General features: G+C 41.2%; 1 protein-coding gene across 3 annotated transcripts in view; it reads left to right on the top strand.

Moving 5' to 3' along the window:
- The window catches only part of ZNF516 (zinc finger protein 516), a 102,017-nt gene that overhangs the window by 8,588 nt on the left and 71,472 nt on the right, over positions 1-21,957 (top strand). For 2 of the 3 annotated variants that reach the window (XM_057414734.1, XM_057414736.1), the window contains exon 1: positions 3,600-3,671. The exons of the other annotated variant lie outside the window; for it this stretch is intronic. The gene's annotated coding sequence lies outside the window, so the exon portion shown is untranslated. Of the gene's footprint in view, positions 1-3,599; positions 3,672-21,957 lie in introns of those variants that run through there. 3 annotated transcript variants of the gene reach the window in all.

A 21,957-nucleotide genomic window follows, 5' to 3' on the forward strand; every position in this document is an offset into this window, starting at 1 on the left:
GCTTTAATTTGGAGCCCCCGGGAGTTGTATTTTTAGGCTTTCTTTCTGCCATCATTCCTAGCTATGCATATCTTCAGGGTTTCAGAAGACAGGGCTCTACTCGAAAGTCCCAAGGCATGCAGTAAACAGGAGTTAGCCCCATACGGTGCATCGCGTGAGAACTCCCAAAAGTTGGTGTCACTCCTCGGTGAGGTACCAGTTGCTCACCATCTGTCTCTTAAAGTCGTTTCTTTTAACCTTGGAATGCAGAAATATTTCAATAAGGTTATTCATGTGTTTGTGTGAAGTGTCTGTAAGCGCACTGAAAAACTGCTAAGCTTCTAATTCCAGTGTGGTGTTTGAATACTAATGTATACCAATTAGGAATGGCTGATGTTGTAATTTAGAGAAGTTGAAAGGAGCATTAAACGCCACCCTTCCAACACTAAATACAGCTTTTCCTGCCGTTGTAGCTGCTTACGTGAAACCAAGGGTCTGTCTTCCAGATTGTTGTGCTAGCACGTTGATATATCCTTGGATAAGCTACCAGTCTCACGTATTATCACGTCAGCCCCTTTGCAATATCCTGTGTATAACTGTACCTTTAACTGATTAACACAGTGCTTTCTTGGTACTGTTTTGAATGACTCTGTGAATGCTTATTTTAAGACCATTTTTAGGGAAGTGTTTTCATCACTACTGAGAAAAGCTGCACAAAATCTATAAATACTTACTCTAATTAGATTTGCTCTGTTTGTCTCTTCTCTTTTTTTTTTTCCCCTTTCCCCCAGATAAATTTTACCTCTGTAATGAATGCTGTGATCTTCAATGCATAATTTATATTGACATTAATAATGATACTTGGAGAACGTTTTAATGCCAGTCTGAGAAAACATGACAATTTATGATGATAAACCTGGTCCCATTAAGTTGGAACATCTTTCAGTAGAGAGAGCTGTGACTGTTGGTGGTATGATGAAACAACCCACTTCTCCTCATTGTGGCAAGCATACTGGAGACTTCATCTTATCATGAATGGTACATACCAGGTGTCAAGTGACATGCCAGACACACAGCTTTGCTTCTGAATGACTCCTTCCAATTAGAAAGTAATGGCTTTAAGGGCATCAGCCGAGTAATCGGAGTCTCCCAGTTCTCCAGTGCCAAGAGGTGTATATTTGCAAATGTTACTTATTTATCTGCTCTTTAATTGAGTTCCAAAATTATTGGTAACCTTGGGTGAGTGTGGTGGTGGTTGTAGGGAAATATGTGGAAATTGTGGGATTAATGGTTTAGCAGTCGGGATTAAAAATAGTTGCAGCAAATTACCCTGTTGATACTGAAGCCAGAATCTGTTAATGGGGTTACAAGCAGATTGGTTTATCAGTCATTTATTTTCTAGGTTGATTAGGGATTATAGGTTGCCATGTATTTGTATCACAAAAGTAAGCAGTGCAAAAGGAGAGGTTGGCTAACATTTCACTTAGAAGTTCCATGCACTTAAAAGGAGGGTGGCTGCAGCTCAGAAGAGTCTTCTAGACTGCGGGCAGCCTTTTATCCTCAATTTTAATGCTCTGAAGTGGATGTCTGAGGAGCATGGGTGTTGTAGTGGGCTGGCCTGACTTGCTAAAAACCTGAAAACGGGAGTTAAAGCAGTAATGTAATTTGTTAAATTCAGGCAGGCCAGTAAATATGAACTGTCAAAATACCTGTTGCTGTTATGTCTCCTACTGTTCCAGAGCAGGACAGAGAGCATTTTTGTTTAGTCATGATAATGTATATAAAGTGCAGTCTGTGCAATAGACTGAAGACTTCTGTGTGTCCTTGTTATAACCTGCAAACAAATTGACTTCGTGTGTACCCCTGCATAACAAAAAAATCTGACTGCTGCCTATATACTTCAGGTTGTGTGTTCATTTCCAAGCTAGGCATAAAATTACAAACCAAGATGTTCCCTCTGAGTCTTCATAGGAACATGAGAGCCACGATGGAGTCCTATAGTATCTCAATATTAACTCTTCTGCTGTCTAGTTCAGGGGGTGCTGTGGCTTTTGCGCTCCTCTTTGCTTCCTTGGTGTACAGCTTGAGGTAGCCCAGTGATGTTTTTTGGCTTTTCAGTACTTGCCACGTGAAATGCGATTGAAATGGCAGGTGAAGACTTCTGCAACTTTTTAGGTAGGTTTGGAGTACTGGAGAAGATTGGTGGAGAGACTTGTAGCTGGTTTTGCTTCCTTGGATCTGACAGAAAATGAGAGGGGAAACAAGAAGTTTAAGAAGAGAAATGCGACCTGGTTTGAGAGAGGAATGGAAAATATTAGCTAAAAAGGAATCCACATGGGACTGGTCGGTCCGGCAGGCTGAAGAAGGGGAAGGAAACAGAGTCCTTGAGATGTATTCCTTACCCTTCTAAGGCCTAGGTCCTCATCTCCCCTTGCAAAAAGCTTGTCCGAGCCTCCTGCAGGCTCTGGGACTGATGTCCAGGGGTCAAGGCTTGTATCATGAGACTGGAGAGGAAGACAGATGGTTATCCCCTTAATGTGGCTTCTTTGTACGCGAGTTTTATGCTCCCGGAGGACGGGAGATGGGAGAGAGAGAGCGTAACAGATGCGGTGAAGGATGAGCAGCCTAGGGCAGTGGCAGGACAGAGAAGTTTGTCTGAAGTTTGGCTTGAGACCTCTCTCTTTTAGGTCATTGTGTAGACCAGAGTGCAGGTTACTCTGCAGCATATAGGGACCCTTCAGTGATGCTGCTGCCTTGGTAGGATGGGGAATGCTGCCCTCCCAGTTGGTACTTGCCCTGCAGAAGAGAAAACCCCCATGACTCATTAGAGTCTCTGTCTTCTCTTATCCCCATGGAAGAGGGCACACTTCCTCTTAAGCTAAAGTCTCTTCAATATGTCAGAAAAAGGATGAGATGATCAGAAGTGTGAGTCTGACGGCTAAGAAGATGCTAGACATGAAACAGATTTTCGTTGTTCTTACAAACCCAGTATATCTTGCTTTGTTCAGTGTATTATACGGAGAACAGTATTTGAAGAGATGAAATCTCAGTTTTTCATTCAAAATTCCCATGCAAAATGAAGTTTTCAGTTTGAATTTTCTCAGTAATCTTTTAAAAATAAAATATTTGTGTATGTGCAGGGGGAAGTGAATGCGGAAAAAATACATGAAAAATAATTTTGCGGAGGAGCAGGAGAAACGCTCATCACAATCCTCCCTCCTTCACTTCCATGCTGTTAAGGTCTAGTGGATTTTGACGAGCATAACTTGGGGTTCTCTCATGGAGTTTTACAGCAGCTCTGAGAAGTTCATTGAAGACCAGATACCCAGAATTACTCTCAGTGTAATTCCACCCACAAGGTTACACCTTGCGTTTGGGATAGCGGAGCTGTGCCAAGATGAGCTAGTTGACTTGTAAAGATCTCTCAGCCGTTTCACGGCTGGCATCAGCGTCAGTCTCTGCAGAGGCAGTGAAGAGCTGGTGCAGGCAGCAGTCGCTGCAAAAGCTGGGGGAGAGGGAAACGCAGGGCGTGAGGAGCTGAACACAGCCTTATAGGAAAGGAGAATGTAACAAGACTGCACAGAAATAAGGGGGGAAAAAATGGGTGTTCGGAAGAGCCATGGATGTCCAGGAAGACTATTGAAGGTGAAGAATGCATTTCCCTTGTGCCTCAGGACGCTGAGTTTCTGTAGGTGGGTGTCTTTGTTCTTTCTCTCATCAGAAATCACCATGGCAGGAATCTGCAGTTATCTGTGTTGAGGTAGTAAAATGATCGTTGCCTGTTGGTGATGCTTTTCTTCATGAGCAGTGAGCCTGAGGTGGCGGCTGGAGCTCCCCCAGTCATTGTGTCCCTGTACAGCATCGCTGGATGTTGCTTTCTGGAATAGGTTGACACGGTGTAGCTGAGATCTTGTGTGTTTTTTTTCCTGTGACACTGACCTGCCAGGTGGTCTCTGCCATTCCACAGCAGCACAAGAAGGAGGCAGGGATTGTGTGGAGCTGTGTAGGAGCACGGAATGGAGGTACCTGGTGTTTGTCTGGCGCCTAAGACTTGCGCTCCTGCTTCATCACCCGGGGTCCTGGGACATGTTTGCGTCTGTGCGAAGTAACTGAATTTTTCTTGCTGTAGTTGTTTTAAGGGACTAAAGACTTGGTTCCCACTGCACCAGTCACTGCTTATTGTAGATGCTTCACAGGTCACTGCTTGTCATAGACCCTTTTTCTGCCTCTTGTCCCCCAGGTCTGCTTTGGTCTGCAATCCCTGTTTCCCAGCTGCTGTGTGCATCTGAACTTGAGCCGGCGTCAATGTTCACCTAAAACCTAAAGGTGGCGGAGGCTTGGGATAAGTGGGTGGATGTGGCATCTTGTGCATGAGAGTTTTTAAAGGAGGAATATGAAGCAGAGCAGGTTTGTCATCAAGATGAAAATGGGAGCAATCAGAGTGTTGCGAGAGGCCTGTGAGAAGGATGGGTCTATGCCAAGCAACTGGTCTGTGGGTACAAGAGGTCTAGGCGGATAGCAGGCAGGATGCTGACAGCTGCCTAAGGCTGATTAATTTTCAGCACTGGCAGCAAACTTCCTTAAAAAAGGAAACAAAGAAATTGCTGTGAGTGAATAGAATTTGTTAGGACTAGCTAAGTTTGTGAAAGATGCGTGTCAGCAAAACCAGCCATTAAAAAGAAAGGCGCATGGGAAGTCTGTTGTTCATCCACCGTCTTTTCTGTGAATACTCATGAATCTGTCCTGAAAGCACATTTTCTAGACGTGACTTTCACTGTTACGACCGTAAGTCTGGTTATTTTTACGAAGAATGCGCTGTGTATAATGTTTCTGGTATGTTAAAACGAAGTAATAACTTAAATGTTTTAAGCATTATAAGGGAGATAAAATGAGGACGTGCTTCAGTTCCTTTTTTCAAGCCTCTGCAGTTTTGATCAGTTCCTTTTGTTAACAGTCGTCTTCTAAATTGAACCACAACATGATGATCAGGTAAAGGTGTGTGGGAACATGGTAGGCATTTGTTTTTATCTGACACAAAGTCAGCGGTTTAGGCTTACAGCAGATTATGATTTATGAGGACAGTATTAATTATAGCTGTTGTCATATGGTGGCACCCAGTAGCAATGGTGATCTGTTGTTCTGGGATGTGTACAAACACATAGCGAGAATCGGTCTCGGGACTTGATTGTATCTTCTCTGTGTACATGTGGTTGTATGGATCCATTAATGGGTCATTAAAATTCTTCAAAGCATATCTGCTGTCAAATTAAACACTAATAAATGTCTGTTAATTACCACAGCCCTCTTCACAATAATAAGTTATTAGAATTGAATTTACTGTGAATTTTACTAGAGCAGGGGCGAAGCCAACTTCAGTGTTTGATCCTCAGCTGGCATTTGAATGTGTATCCACAATAGGAGGCAAAAATTTGGCAACAGTTTCCCTGGTACTGAAGGCTGCCTGTGTGTTGATGCTGTGGAATTGCTTCCTGCTCTTCTCCAAACTTGGTTTCTGTGTGGGGATCCCTCCTGTCCCAGGCTTGCAGGAAAACAGCACCATGGGCCTCTGCTTCTTCATTGCACTGTGAGTGCCTGGAAATATGGTCAGTGCCCCAAAGTATTTGGATCATCCCATAAATTAACCTGCCAGCTACATAGAAAAATGAGGGTGGTTCGTCTTTGTATCTTTTACAGAGGGGTAGTAGTGGAAAGATGGTGGTGAAAAGTCACATGAGAGATGAGAGCAGACAAGGAGGGAAAATGCTTGGCATGCCATGTAGCATGGGTGCGTTCACATGAGTACAATGCCTCTGGGGTAAAGTGTTGTTTATGCAGTTTTCCTTCACTGCAAAGACACTCTACTTTTGCAAACAGCAGTAGAATTTTTTTGGTTTTGGAACTTCAGCTTATTAGTAAGAGCTGTGCAGCGTAGTAAATCTGCACAAAGCTCAAGTTCATGTATGTACTGAGTAGTAAAGCTGGGATTAAAGTGGTGCCATATCCCATGGATGCGTAAATGGCTTTGTAATTTCTTCTAGATACTGGTCAGAAAATTGTACAGATTCTTGTGCCAACTTGACCCTAGAGACTGAGCTTTGCTCACTCACTCTGCATTTCATTGGTGTTTCTCCACTGATTTCAGTTACGTTAATCTAGACTTGTATCAGCATACGTGAGACTGGAGGTTAGCATTCAGTGTGCTAAATATGCACTGTGGCATAGAAAGTGTAGCAGGATGACATGGGACTGAGCCAGCAGAAGGAGAGATGCTTATGGTATGTATCTTGTGCCTCTCCGTACTTCAGCCTTGTACTCCTGGTGTCATATTTATCCCTGATACAGGTAGGTACAGCTTGAGCTGGGGTTATTCCTACCTTGAGGTCATGGCATAGGGTCATTTATCTTACTTTTTGACTGCTTTTCACTGTAACCCATGCTGCCTTGTAGATTAGTGATGAATTCATGGCTTGTAGGTAGTCATGTCTGTTCCTGTGCATGTGCACACATATACTACTACAAAATAAAACCTTCAGAGCCCTCACTGAATAATCTTTCTTGGCATCAGTGGGCACTTTTTACTCATTTGAGAAGTCTTGCTGACTTCAGAGGCACTTTCTTGTGAGTTTGCCAGTGTTAGCAATGGTTACCCAGCCTGGTCCCACAGGGTGGTGTTATGACTCAGTCATCCTAACGTTGGCATTGTCCAGGCACACACACATGTGCACACACACACACAAACACACACAAAGCATTGGTATTACTAGGCCAGGACTTGAAAAATGTGAAATTGTTGGTTTCACTTCTGTTGTTGATGCTGGACATCTATTTAAACCCAGGCAAACAGAATACCTGCAACCTTGGAAATACAGGTGCCTCCTTGCCCAAGCATGATGATGATGTAGAACACTGTGTGTATAGCAGCATGCTGTGATGCACTTCTGGTTCCTTGCCTCCTCCTCGGCATCATAGGCTGGATTCTCCTCAACTCTTTGCCATCAATACTTGATAATGTGGAGATTTTAGGGGTACAGGTCAGGCCAAGTTGGTCCTCTCTGTATACAGGACAACACACCTGCACGCTGTGTGAATATATTTGTTTATAGTACAGGTCAGCTGTTAAGGGAAAATGGTACATGACTTATAAGATAATGGGAAAACAAAGGCAATATTGTCATGATTACAACTTTAGAAACGGAGATGGTTTTCTGTAGTTCCTCAAATATGACAGAAGATGGGTAGCTAAGTAATGTACTAGCTCACTAGAATAAGAGTGAGTGTATGATAAAGTTAATGCCAAAGGTAAGAATGTAATTTAATATACTGACTTCAGAATTCTGTAGTTGTTCAGTTATTTCTGCTTCTCTTATCTTTCAAAAAAAGCAAGATATTTCCTTTTTTTCCCTTGCCCACCTCCCAGTTTTGCAGAAAGTAGGCTGTTTGTTGTCCTCTGTAGTTTTGAGGTTATACATTAGCAAGCATCATACTATTAACCCTTCCAAGTCAGTGTTGATTTATTTTTTTTTTTTGGTAATATAAACAGAGTGTATGCCTATACATGTGGAAACAAAAGTCACAGATTTATTTTAAAGCTATAAAGGTTGGCAAGAACCAGAGTGTACCCTAAGGCATTATTACATTGCCAGTTGGGATTTGAGCTTTTATACAAGTAAATTTTATTGTCTAGGTTGAAAGCTAAATTCATTGAACCAAATTAATCTCTGCTTCATTTCCAGTGTTGGCAGAGTTTAACCAGGGACAAACATAGCTGTTTGGTTAAAGATTAAAGGATTATTATTGGTTTGATATTTTTAAACTAATATTAGCGTGAGCCCAAAATTAAATAGGTTTTGAAGTTTTGGCATGGGGTTGCCATGCTGCCAGTAATAAAACTGATCTTTCTTTATTTCTTCATTTATTTAATCAACATACTTGCCATGAGTACAAAGCTTGTAATGCGATGCTTGGTCTTGGTCTGGCAAGCTGATCTGTATAGGCAGATGCTAGTGGCCACTTGGAAACCTATTGAACTGTCTGCAGAGATTCGCTCATGTGGGTCAGTCTTTGCAACTGGGGGTTTAGTTTTAGAGGCAATGAACAATTCACTGTTGCCTAATTTTAGAGCTCAAATAATTGCTTTGCTTACTCAAGAGGAGAAAGAATGCTTCTCTTTGAAACATTCCTAACTAGGGTGTAAAACCAGATAATTTACATTAAATGGCTGGAGAAACAATTTGTCTACTGCATGAAACCCCTATATTTATGTATCAGTGATCCAACCATTAGTTTATGGATTCAGAGTCCTCCTGGAAGTGTCACAAATGCGCAGAGCCCCTGCGCGCTAGATTTAGCACTTGATGCCCAGGTGTAGTGTTCAGATCTGTGAAGTGTCTGAACTGTTACAGCTCCCCACTGGCTGTGTTTTTCAAGATGTTCAGGCGCTTGGTACCCTGCCCAGGTCAGCTGCAAGTTATGCTCAGTGAGAAGGGTCTCAGGCAGCCCAAATGATAGCATTGCAGTTATCCTAAGGGACACTGTCATCTTCAGGATGACTTAAAAGCCTAGCTGGGCATATAATGCAGTAATAGCAGCAGGATAGCCCTGCTGCTGCTGCTGTAGGTCAGAGGATTGGATCCCTGCTGATGCTTCCACTCAGATACCTGCAGGATGGCAGAGTGCAGAGTTGGGAACTGGAGGAGCAAGCAAGGGCATTTGTTCCTGTGGAGTTTTCTAAAAGCAAGGAGGAGAAGGTGTAAAATGTTTAGGGGAGCTAAAATGCCGACTTTACTAAATGAAGCAATTTAATTAATGCAGTGCTGACATACCATAGGTGAGATCTTCTTGCCCCATTGCTCCACATGCCCTGTTGTGACAGCAGGCGCAGTTGAGCAGGGAAGTGCATCGGTGCTCCCCTCTTCTAGTTTTCATGCTGCAACCCCTATACGGATGTCTTTTGGCCAAAAACTTCCCTCAGGCATCACTTCAGGAAGCATGTTTTGACACTGCCTGCTTGCATATGCGCTTAGAGGGAGTCACTGCAGGTGTCACTGCAAAGAAGAGTCTTCTCTAGTGTATGGTTGGAAGGCTCCAAGGCAAAGAAGCCAGTGAGAATTACTTATTCTTAAAATGAACTAACTCTTCCTCTTGAAACAGCATAGATGTTACAGTATTGTGTATCGGCAATGGTTTTATCTGGGGGGAGGTGATTAGTTTTCATATGAAAAGTTTTTTGTTTTAGAAAGGTCCTGGTGAAGGACATAATACTGCAAGTTTAAAAGGTTTACGGTAAAGCAAAATGGTATTTTAACATTTTCAAGGAAGTGCTCATGGCAGTGTCAGGTAACATTTTACCTCAAACTTGGTGCTTTGTTCTGGATGAGCAGTTTTACTACTTGTGAAGTCTCAGTAGGAATGTGTGAATATTAAACTCATAAGCAAAACTGATGTATTCACTGGACCCTGTTGTCACTCTCTGGAGATGTGTATGGATATGGTATGCTCCCCATTGAATAAAAGGAGAACTTTCAGGCTTTGAAAGCAAAGTTAAAACTCCAAGGTCAAAGAGTGAAAAATACCTCCCCTTGCACAGACAAAAGTAGAGGTATGGGGTGTTTTTTGTTCTTTATAAAGCACAACAGTATATGCAGTTGAGCATGGAGATGGCACTTCACTGTGACTGTTGGTGGAGAGGTGACCTTGACAGCGGTCCTGGGCCGGGTCGTTTCCTCAGCCTGCTGTAGCCCTTCTTTCAGGAAAGGGTTGCTATGGAATGGCTGAATCAGTACTGAGAGAGGTGCAGTTTGGGGTTTTTGGGGTTGTTTTAGTTTTTTACCCACACTGTTTTTTGTATTTTTGTTGTTGTTGTGGCACTGATAGATGTGAAAACCAGGTCTTCTGAGAGACCTCATTAGCACACTAGATGTCCTGTGCAACTTTGCAAGGGTGAGGAGGAAGGGATTTGGTTGGGCTGTATCAGTTGGCAAGTATGCTAAAATGTGATAAGGCTGAGTTGATGCAATCACCAGGGTGCAGTCAGGTTCAGTTGTCCTATGCGTAGTTATTCTTCCTGTGGTTACTGACCAGTGAGCCATCCTGTATTGTAGCAGGTGCCTGCATTTTGAACTAGGTTATATGGTACCTGATCTTACTGATTTAATAATCTGGAGAGGTTTTACAGCAGAACAAAAAGAGTTTGCATACTTCTTCAGATTAACAAGATCCGTCTCTTTAAACAGGGGATTAAGATGTAATTATTCTGTATTTATATAACAGTCCCTTGTGGTTGTGTATGCTAGGGTAGCTTATATAAACTTTTCTTTAGGATTGTTTCTTGTTGCTTCATTTTTAAAAGCTATTAGGTGAATGAGAAGTTGGCTTATGATAAGACCAAACATTTTTTTTTTTTTCTCTGTACATAGGATGTAACCATTGCAAACTGAAATGAAATCACTGTTTGCTTTATGCTGATCCAACAACACGGAAGTTGTGCCTCCTACGGGTGTGCCTCATGCTGTGTGGGTCTCTTACCCATCCTTTCTGGCCCAATGGGTAAGGCTTCTTGAGCAGCCAGATCCCATAAGAAAGAGCCTCTGTCCCTCATGGCGTGGTGTCTTCGTTTGTCACAGTGGTCATGTGGTGGAGGACAGAGCCTGGTGAAGGGGCAGAGGAGGTGGAGGTGGGGAGATGGGGGCCTTCATGCTGCAGCTGTGGGGAGGGCAGGGATATGATGTGAAGGTGGTGGTTCACCTGCACTAGAAGCATTGAGATGTTTGAGTTAGGGTGTGCTTTGAAGTTCTCTGGTGGAAAGACTGCCTCCTCACCTCTTGTCTTCGCATTTAGGTGGTAAAGTTCTTCAACCTCCACTTTACCAGAAGTGTAGGTTAAGCTGCCATGCTTTACAGGAAGAAAATGTTTCCTGTGGCAAGCAGAAATTGCATACAGAAACCCATGTTTGATTTCTCAATTCTGAGTCTCTGTTCTTTCAGAAGAAAAAGTTTGCACTTCTTGTTCCACTTGTTAAGTTTTACAGGAAAAGATTGAGATTGTACTATTCGAGGTAATGTAAAATATTCAGCTAATTATCTTAGCAGAGAAGAGCTGAGGGATTTGGGAGGTGGAAAGGAAGAGGAGGCAAAGATACTTGTCTAATTAAAAGTAGTGGTGCAGTGAAGTTAAGGACCCTGTAACATTTTTGTGCCAAAGCTCAGACAGCAGTTTCATTTCAACTGTTGATTGGCACCACCATTGCCCCTGTTGCAGCATCTGACTTAACTGCGAGGAAATGCCTGAGTGAGTATCTCCTGATTGCTTATGATGTCTTGGTGACTTCATGCAGTGATGTACCTGTTTTCTCCCACTGGGGCCTGAACGCACATAGCTGCCTGTGCTTTCCTCCCATCTTTGATTAAAACTGTTATTGCCTCTTCTTGGTAGATGGCAGTACATCTCTGGAAGTCAGATGCTAGCATCTTAATCTTCACTTAAGAGTGTGGGCAGCCTACCTACCTTGGGCTTGTAAAAATTGCAACCCCAGCGGGTTTCTTTGGGTTTCCTCCTGTTTCCGTTCATCCTTCAGCACTTGAAACTAGCCTGTTTGAATCTTAAGCGTGAAATTTTAGTTGCTAAATAAAATTTCTGTTATTCATATACATTATGAGGGAAGCAGTAACAGCTTTGTGTTTCTTACTGTTCTGGTTATGCCTGCTAGGAAACTTTAAGGAAATATATGAAGCTGTCAGGGATGTAAAAGCAGGAGAATCTTGTTCTTGAAGAGAAGAGACTTGGATGGCTGATGAAATCGCAGCCCTTGGGTGCTGCAGAGAAGTAAATTGAAGTCATTATGACATTATGGCAGAGAGTGCCTGATCTGCCAAACTGTCAACGTTTGATGGACGTGGTATCTACTGGCATGATGTTGCATGAGTGCCAGCCAGTTTTTCTTTCTGTCAGCGCAGTGTTGATACTGCCAAGTGCCTGTTATTCCCTCAAACTACTGCACGTGTAAAAAAAGCTGCTGATCAATACTACAAATGGGCAATTTATGTTTGGTGATCATCAAACGTGTATTGATCCGTCTTTCTGTTATGGGTGGGTAACATTAGGAAATCGGTGATGGAGAGGGTTGAAGTATTGGTAACAGATAATTTTTCTAAATTAAACTGTAAACATTCGCAGTACTTAATAACTTGCAAGATATAAATAGTTTCCTGACATCTTTCCAGCATGAGTTTCATTTGGGAGCTGACTCACACCCTAAAATTGAGGAGAAAAATCAATGAAAGTATCAGAAAGTGACTTTTTTTTTTGTTTGGTGTGCTTTTTTTTGGTGTGTATTTGTTTGACATAGCACAAAATGAGCATCCCAGGGAAGCGCTTTTGCCACCCTGCTATGACTAAATGCCTACAAAGTGAGTCTGGAAGCAGGTTCTGAAAGTGGAGATGCAGCAGAAACAAAGGCAAAAGTTGAAAGAGTAAACCCTGACATTATGCAAGATAGCAGATGAGAAATGATTCAATAATGGCTACAAGCACTCATACAAGGGGGAAAAAAAGGTCCAGATTCCCACTTAATAGTATTGATTCTACATTTGAAAAGTGAATTGCAGTTTATTGCATCCAAGTTGTAGAGGATGCTATCTGCAGATACAGGGAGAGGTACAACAGGGAGGGTTTTGCTATGCGCTTAGACAACAAAGTAATACAGGAAGGATTAAAGGACTTCTTAGGTGAAGTCATCCTCTATTTAATGCTTATTGAGAAAGCCTTGCATCTTGTGATGTTGGCTGAATGTATTTTGGAGGGTTAAGGATATTTCTGCCAGTGTGTGAGTGATTAGTAAGGAGGTCAAAGCTCCACTCTTCTGTTGGCATCTTCTCATACAATTCTTTGAAAAGGAGTGTGCTTTTTGTTTTACTGTGTCATAATTTCTAGGGTTTTGGGTTTGGCATTTTGTGTGTGTGTGTGATAGTTGATCATCTCTAGAACATGACATTCAGACAGAAACTCTAAAATCTGGATGACCTAATTATAGATTTCTAAATTTGCAGTCCTGTGTCCTGGTATTAAGTATTCCCTTACTCGGAAGAGCTGAGTACTTAGAAATCCCATTGCAGTCAACGGGAATTGCAGTAATAAGCACATTGAAAAGCAAGCTGTCCTTGTTAAGCACTTAAACATGATGGTTTATAGAGATACCTGAGACTTAAAAAGTGTTTGCTTAAATTAGTAACCTAGTTAATATCTCTAGAGCCAATTAGCTGTTTGAAAAATATTTGCACATTATTTGGGAAATTTCAGGTTTCATTTAAAATAATTTTAAATGATTTTAAATATTGTGGGGTTTTTGGCTTAGAATTTGATCAAGTGTTTGAAGTACTACCTTCTTGTAATAAATTTTGAAGTTTCACTCTGAAATCTGATTTCACTTTCTGTTAAACCTATTGTGATGTGACTCTACTCACACTTCATAGGTCTGAGTGGCTTTGAGAAAAAGAGTAGCCCCACTGGATTTAATCAGATTACTTCTGTGTGTAAAGTTACTCAGTTGTGTGTTTGCAGAATTTGTGCTTGTGTAAAGTTTCAGTTAATGACTTAAGTTTCTTTTTGTTCCATCTTTAATAACTTGGTTTTTTTTTGTTTTAAAGATGCCTGAAAAGTCTGTATTTACAGTGCAGCCCTTCCCCTTTCTGCATTTGGTTTCAGAAAGGAAAATAATTTTAGTTGAACTTCTGTTCCTGTAGAAGAAAAAAAAGTAATGTGGAAATGAAATGGATTTTGGTTTTATGCGTGGTTTGTCAGTGATACAATGGATTCATTCATAAGCCTTTAGGAAGATGTATTTTGATATTTTTTCTCTCATTGTAAAATGTAGGTATGAGTTTTCCTGGAGAGTAACAACACAAAAGCCTTAATTTAGAGTTATAATTATGAAATGCTGACTTTACCATTCAGAGCAGCTGAATGGTTTTATGTGGAACAAGGAGAGGGATGAGGCTTTCTCTAGTGCAGGCCACTTTAGGACACTATAAATTATGTGCATCAGATATTTTTATTCAGACAGTACACAACAAAACCTGGAAATCGACTACATAATTTAGGGAAGTAGATTTATAAACTATCAGTTTTAAATAGATCCTGTAACAGTGCCAGTATAGTGTGTTATAGGCTGTTTTGGGTAATACCTAGAAATTTAATGGTTACAGATACTTCCTGGCTTGCTCTGTAGACAAAATAGAACATTTTCAAAGTAGCATTTAAAGTATAATGAACCCCCATGCACTTAAGGTGGACCAAAAAGTATTTCTAGTACTTCCTTCAAAAACCTCCCTCTGTAACCTCCCTCCCTCTCTCATTTTAATTCTATTCCCTTCCCCCTTTCCTCAAGAGATTTTTCTTCTGCCTTTCTGGGTCTGCATTCTTGAGTACTTATCGCTAAATTATCTGGTTAACCCTTATACAAGAAGGCAGAGGAGGAGACTTGCAAAAAGCACAGCTGAAGTTTTCAAAGGAACTTCCAAAATAACATGCATAAGTTTCTTTCACTACTTTAAAAGTTGCAGCTTACACCTCTTTCTTTGTTTGTATTGTTTGTCTGTGCCCATGCAACTCCGTAAAATTTCGTATATTGTAAAACTGGCTTGATATCTCTTTAAAGTTAAGTGTAGGTATTGAGAAAAAGTTGCTTTAGGCTCAAGGTATTTTACCAATATTCTACATTGAACTTCTTATATTCAAAACTATTGCCTGTAACAATTTGTGGAGTTGCGCTGAAAAGTGAAAAGAGGAGCCTTCATGTGGCTGAGTGCCAGAATGAGGTGACCTATCAAAAGATATTTTATCTGTGGGACTCGCTATAGCAAGGTATTACCACAGTAAAACCTCACAGAGCAGGGTGACTAATGGCGAGGTTATAACATACAGCTTATGGCTTAAGAGGTCTACTTGAAGTCTGAAGTCAAGAAGACACCTTTTCAGGATAGCATGCTGTTGCCTGCTTCTGAATTACTTTGTGCCTTCTGAAGTTGGGGCATTGGTCTCGTCTCTGTGGTTGTTCTTACAATGAAGTGATGGCACTGGTTTTAGAAAAAATATTTTTTCTCCCTATGAGTCACTGCTATGGTGACTTAGATTTTAAGGAAATGTCCTCATTGTGCATGCTTTGTTATCTTTGCACCAAATATGAACAGTGTTCATCATAAAGTGGCTTTTTATTCTAATAAAAGGGGGGGAGGGGGGGAATAGTACAGGGATTAAGCTCTAGGTCAGATGGAATAAAGCCACAGAGTTCTTGCAGTGTCACTGAAACTACACTGGCTTGTATGAATGGTGACCTGCTGGCACTTGCCCTTGATTATCCTCTTTTGTACAAGAGACTACAGTTCATACTAGAAGTGAACATTGTAGAGTTAGGAAAGCAACACGCCGCTTTGCTCTGCAACTTACATCTTATGTGCTTCACTGAAGAACAGCTTTATTAAACCAGCCACTGCTTGCCGATCCCCTCCTCTCCAGCAAGACCAAATCTGATACTTTTTAAATGCATTTTTCTTTCCCTCAGTGCTGAAACAAGCAGAAGCAGGCAGAGTTGCTGTATGTTGCTTCTCTATTCGTGGAAAAGATTAATTCAGAACTATCAAGCCAATTTCCTGTTTAAATTGCTGGATTTTTTGTTGCCTCGAACTGGAATTCAGATGAAGCCAGATGAAGCCAGAACCAGCTATTTCTCCCTGACCTTGACATGTGTTGCTTTTCTCGGCAGGCTGAAAAAATGTTAGAACAAACTTCATGTAATGCACTTAAAAAAGTAATTAAAACCCTGCATGTAGTTCTTCAGTTGTTGGTTGCATTTCTGTAATAAGTAATTCAAATAATTATAAATAATCATAACACTCCCAAAAATTTTTTTGTGGGCGCTAGAAACTGATGGGTGAAGAACTGTGATTTTTGTGCATGTTTGATTGATATTTGATAATTGTGGAGCCTCTCCCTGGAAAGATTTTGTTGTGCTGAATGAAGGAGACCAACTTTTGGCTTCAGCCATTGTTCTGTAAGGTACTTAAGTGAGGACTGCCTTCAGTGTTCGGCAGCTGCATTTCTTCCTTTAGGGCTTTCACCAGGGAGAACAAGAGCAGTAACATGGAGATAACTTAATTATAAAATGCGTAGATGTTGTTACACTTATTTAGACAATAGGCTGGAGACATGGGAATATGAACCTGTGAAGCAGTAAGAATTCTTCTAATAAAGGAGTGTTTACAAGTGAAGCAGCTTTTAAGTTGGATATTTGTGCGCTGTGTTGAAGATATGTTGTGGTTTCGTGCCTCGGAGTTTAGTATGTTTATGTCAAAGGGCTATCAGAGTAGTTTAAATATTTTTGGGTTGCAAATCCCTTATAAGGAAATGTAAGGTGATACGGGCTGTTCCTTCAGTTGCTTTCCAGTTATTTAATGTATACGGAAACATAGTTCCCTTCAGCTTTGTGAAAAATATCAGTCTAATAATATCAGTGCGAAATGCGAGTTTTTCTCAGAGCCACACACCGTGCAGTTAAAGCCAAGCTGGACTATAAATCACTGTTTTTGCAATACAAGTAGCGAGAACGTAGTATCTCACAGCCTAGCAACAGCCTTAATTAGCTGCTACCGCACAGGCGTGGTAGCAAAGGGTAAAAGCTATTGCAAGCAGAGCCCCAAATCTGCATGTGTTGTTTTCATTTACAATGTTAATGTAGATGAGAAATGTTATTAATGTAGCGTAATTAAAGTGCGCATCCTTGACTTTGTGACGTTTCTGCAGTTTGTTTTGTTTTAGGTTGCAGGAAGCATTATGAACTCTAAAAAAGCTGTAAAGAGAGGTTAACAGAAGTTACTGAAAACAATTTGGGGTTTAAACTGGAAAGCCTTGTAAAATTACTGCTCTTTCTCTTTTTCACATACTTACATGGTTTCTAAACTACTTCGTTGAGGGCTTATACGGATTTTGGTTAGGAGAAATACTTTAAAAGGACTGTTGGGATGAGTGCTGATAATAGATGGGTCTGACTCTATAATGATTTATAGTTGTTATTCAGTTAAATTAGACCTTGGTGCTCTGATACACATCTGGTCATTACTTTCTTTTGGCAGGGTTTCCCTAACAGTTTTCCTTCATTAACAGCTACCAAGTGACTCTTAGAAAATAATTAAAATTTCATTTGATGGTATTTGTAATACAATGGCTGCATTGTTGCTGGAAAGTGAAATCAAATGCTTGTTAGCCGCAAAATCTCTACAGATGAGTTTCACTGTTTCAAACAGAGAAACTATTGGTCGCACAGTGAAAGTTGTGAAGGCTGATGTGTGTGTCCATGAGTGCGAATACACTGATAATGTCATTACTTTCTTCATAGTGGCATTCCATTCACTCAAAAAATCTAATGGTGTTTGGGTACTTAAATCTTAGGGCATCTTTAAAAAGATGTCATTTTAAAATGTCATTGTTTAAGAAAACAATCCTTGTGATTAATTACAGATGTTTTCTAGCTTGATTTCTGTTCCTCAGCTTTGGGTGCAAGACACCTGGCTTGAGTTGGTCACTGGAGTCCATTTGGTGAAGGCATGGGATTGTTTCAGAAGCTCATTGTAGGCAGCTGTGGCAGTGTCTGGTTTGCAGTAAGGAAGGTGTCCATGTTCCTGACAGCCTGCACAGTGGAAGTTGTGACACAGAAGCAGAGCAGGTAGCAGAGTGGGCGGACTTGTGTGTGTGTTTAGAGCCTTTTTTTTCCCCTCCTCCTTCTATTTTTGTGTCCCAGGGAACCAGCGCTGTTTGCCTTCCCAGCTTGAAAGTTATGTTGTCAGCTTTTCTGGAGACCATTGTCCTCTCAGATACGTGCATAAAAAGGCATGGAAGGGAGTCAGCTTTACGATGGCGAGGTGTGTTCCCACTGCTTTGCTGGAGATGCTGGCTGCGTGCTGGGTGGCTGCAGCACTGGCTGTTTTGCAACTCACTGTGAAAGATAACGCTTGCCCCAAAAGTTTGTGGTCACATAAAAGTGACTCCCCACTGTCCGACTGGAGGTGGCTGGCCTGTAAGTTTGGAACTTCAGTTTTTTTCCTGGGGACCTTCAGTTTTTTCCTGTACAGTAGCAGATGGCTTAAGATTTGTTACGAATAGTCATCAGAACATAAGAGGGTGTGAACTGGGTCAGGCTGAATGTTGGTATGCTCCAGTATCGTCCCTCTGACAGTGCTCAGTGGTGGCTGCTTGGGGAAGGAGCACTGGGACAAGTGGTAACCCCTCCAGGGGAACTCTCCCAGTTTGACCAGTTTGCCCCATAATGGCTTCCTGAGGTAGAGGTCACATCTGTATCTTGCTGGTTTCTTAGCCCTGGATGGGCTTTTCTTTCATGACTTTGGCCATTTGCAAATGCTGAGCCTCATTTGAATCAGTTACGTAGTGGCAAAGGCACTGGGCAAATTGGGAACCTACAATTTTGGGCACCTTGGTTTCAAGCTGATCTGCACCTTGTAGGCTCAGACAGGGTTTATAAAGAAGTCTGGTGCATACAGAAATAATGCGGAATGCATAAGAGATAAATGTCAGTCTTGTACTTTAAAGCTGAAGGGCTGGTGTATCTCCCTTCTCATGCGAGTGTATGTGTATAGTGACTCTGCTAAACTTTATGTGGTAGGTTGGGATTGAACACCTATCTGACTCAGCTTAATACCTGACTTGCAGTTTGTTACCCAGAAAGACTGAACCTCTTGTGAGCTGGCAGTCTCTCTGCTAGCTCTGAGATGAGAGATCCTCCTGGTATAAGAGAGCTATATAAAACTGCTGTAGCAGAGCTTCCAAAGAACAGCTGCCTTGTGCAGGAGGTACCATGCAGCCACATGGTGAGGCCCCATGGTGACCAAACACAGAGGCTGGACCAGCCTTGCTTGGTCAGTCATCTAGAAGGCAGCATGAGGAAGCATCTAGGAAGCAGCATGAGACCACCCTCCGTACTTTTGGTTTGTGGTCTGCAGCATACGGAGGAACGTCACCTTCACAAGTCTGAAGGTGATAATGTGCTAGAGCATAAAGTGTTGAAATAGATGCTAATCCAGACCTTTATTTTCTGACATCATGGTTGTGTCTCGGAGGATTTGCCTGTTGGACTTCTCTTTTACAAGGATACCTAATAATTTGGGTTGAAACAACCCAGTCCTTAGTGGTTTTGGTGTTAGCTGCTGCAGCTGCCTTTAGCTGTACCCAAGACAAGACTCAGTTTTGCAGAGTCACTGTTTATAATCTGCAAATGACAAACCCAGTGAGACACAGTGGGGTTTGTCTGCTCCCTCAGAGCTGGCTTGTCTTACAGTAGTATTATCACCATCTATTCTACTTACATTCAAGGGTTATGGTTTACTTAGAAACATTCTGGCAGAAGATCAAGGTATTTTTAGTACCATTCAGGGTTTTGCAATGTCTGTGCCACATCTGCACCACAAGGCACCTGGCAGATATAACAAAGGGCTTGTGTCCTGCAGAAGAAGTAGCTGGGGCCACGGAGTATATGGCATTGGATGTCTGTCAGTGGGTACCTTGATCTTTTTATGGTTATACAGGCTTGTCAAATTAAGATGGTTTTCAACACTGTATTTATCTTTAGCATTCTTAATTCTGTTAAGTCTAGTTTGAAAGCATTAAGTAAAATATTTATGAACCTAGATCTCAAACACTATATACCTAAATAAAATATTATTTTCCCAAACCAAATAAAATAGTTTGTCTTCTTTTGCCTCATTTTTTGATTCATGTAAATTCCATAGAGTAAATGGAGGCTATGCATGCTCTGTACAGCTGACCATCCACTGGATGAGTATGTGGAGGGATTATTCTGGCCCCCAGCATTAGATGTTTATAGGTAAACTGCTGTAGCCTTCTGAGGAGTGTTTATGGCTGAAGTGGAGGAGGAAAGGAATACCACCTCTGTATGCTATAGTTACAGTGTTCCCCCTTTGTACGATTTTGTCAGAGGAGAGGATGGGGATCATTTCCTGCAGTCCCTTTTTCTGCCATCCAGTGATTGCAAAACAGGAGATGTAAGCCTCTGAAAAAAGAAATTTCTTTGGCTTCACAGTTGTTGGAAGAAGCTTGTGACATGACTGAATATAAAAGCTCAGAAGGCAAATAAGAGAATCCACAGTACATTCAAAAACCTCTCCTGTCTTTGGGTATCTTGTGGTATTTGTGTGCTTGGCCCATGAGGTTTAGTGTTCTGTGTTTGCAGTACTATAATCATAATTTTTATTGTGCTTTCTGTGCAAGTTTTAACTATACCTGGTTTTGGATAGTGTTTTTAATTAACACTTTGACTTTATATGTTGATTGTGTTAATCATATGTGGGAAGTTTAGGAGGTACTTAAAAGCCTGTGAGTAGAGAAGCGTGGTAGAATGAGGAATGATACTTAACAAAACTGTGTATTGAGAGTTGTGATATTGAAAGGAGTTCTCCTACTTGATTACAAGCCTCATACATAGGTTTTATGAAAAAGGTTTCCTTATGTTTAGAAAATACATGGCTATGGATAAGGTCCTGTGTTTGTGACCCTATATACAGTAGTAATAATGATGTGTGTGTTCTTTCTTTCAAGACTGTGTTTTTTACTGTTAGTCAAGTTGTGAGGCTCGGTGACTTTGGTTTTTTGTTTAATATGGCCAGTTTTTTCTTGTGAGGAAATCTTCTTTTCAGATTATAAACAGTGACTCTGATAAATACACCCATTACCTAAGTAAGTAAATACAGGTGTTCTTGTCTAAACCTGTTTTAAAAAAAATAAAATCCAAAATCCTCTAAAGTATTAGCAAACATTGTAGCTGACTGTTGTAAACCTGCCAAAATTAGATTGCACCTGCCTAAAAATGTGCTTCTAGCCAGACATTTTCTTAGTTTTGCTTGATATTTCTACTGAAATAAAAACCTCCGCAGCACAGATTGCTTCTTTTTATTTGTATGCTCTCCACTGCAAGTGGAGTAGCCATGGAGTACTAAAGATAGTATACAGTTATAAATGGTTTGTTTTCATAGTAAGAAGTGTCAAGTAACCAGTTCGAGCAGTCACTTGTATACAGAGCAAGCATAATAATACTGTGCTGTTGAACCATGATTATTTAGCGCTCACTATGGTGTAAAACTATATTAAATAGAGAGTAGCTGAGTAATAAATGGGTCAGATGCAGAAAAGCGCAAGCGGTAAAAAAGATGGGTAATGAAAAACAGGAGAAGGATCTTTGTGTATGTGGCTGAGACAAATGGCATTTGTGTGTTAGGAATAGCATCACAAAACATCCCATGGTGAACCAGCCACGCCATAATCCATGCTTATTTGTTGTGTAACAGGTTTAAGGATTTAGCAGTGTGGCTCAAATTCCGCTCTCGGAGTTAGCGAGTCACAGTACGTTGTGCATCTCTGGTGGAAAATCTACTTGCTTCAGCATTGTCCTGAGAGTCAAGGAGTATTTGTATTTGCAGAATGGTAAAATGTGTGATAGAAAGCAGCATGCACGTCCTGGAGGAAAGTGAGTTTAGAAAGCTTTCAAATCAGACTTACAGTCTCAGCTGTAGAAAAGAAACTAAGGCCTGTAAGAATACCGTATTGAAGTGAGATTCACCATTGGGATCTTATACTTTAATTTGATGTTCTGCACTGCCCACTTTTTTCCCAGTGTTTCTTTTGGTGGCATGTGCCCTGGAAATGTGCTTGTTATTATGTTTTTTGCTTGTTGTTATTAATATTGTGTAAATGGATGCAATTGGCTGGAAACCTGTGTTTCAAAAAGGCAGAGAGGCGAGAGGGTAGTGACATGATTTGTGCTTTGTTCATTTCTTTACTATCTGATAGTCCTTTTGGTTCACTAATAGGTGAACTCTGGGTGGGCAGAAGAAGGCATTAGTTTACTTTTGGGGCTCATGGGAAAGAATCTTGGTTTCTCAACTTCTGACTCTGCCTGTGATGAAA

Source organism: Pezoporus wallicus, unplaced genomic scaffold (genome assembly GCF_028554395.1).
Source record: "Pezoporus wallicus isolate ANWC-B61680 ecotype Strahan unplaced genomic scaffold, APGP_CSIRO_Pwel_v1 contig_2, whole genome shotgun sequence".
In the NCBI taxonomy this organism is placed as follows: Eukaryota; Metazoa; Chordata; class Aves; order Psittaciformes; family Psittacidae; genus Pezoporus; species Pezoporus wallicus.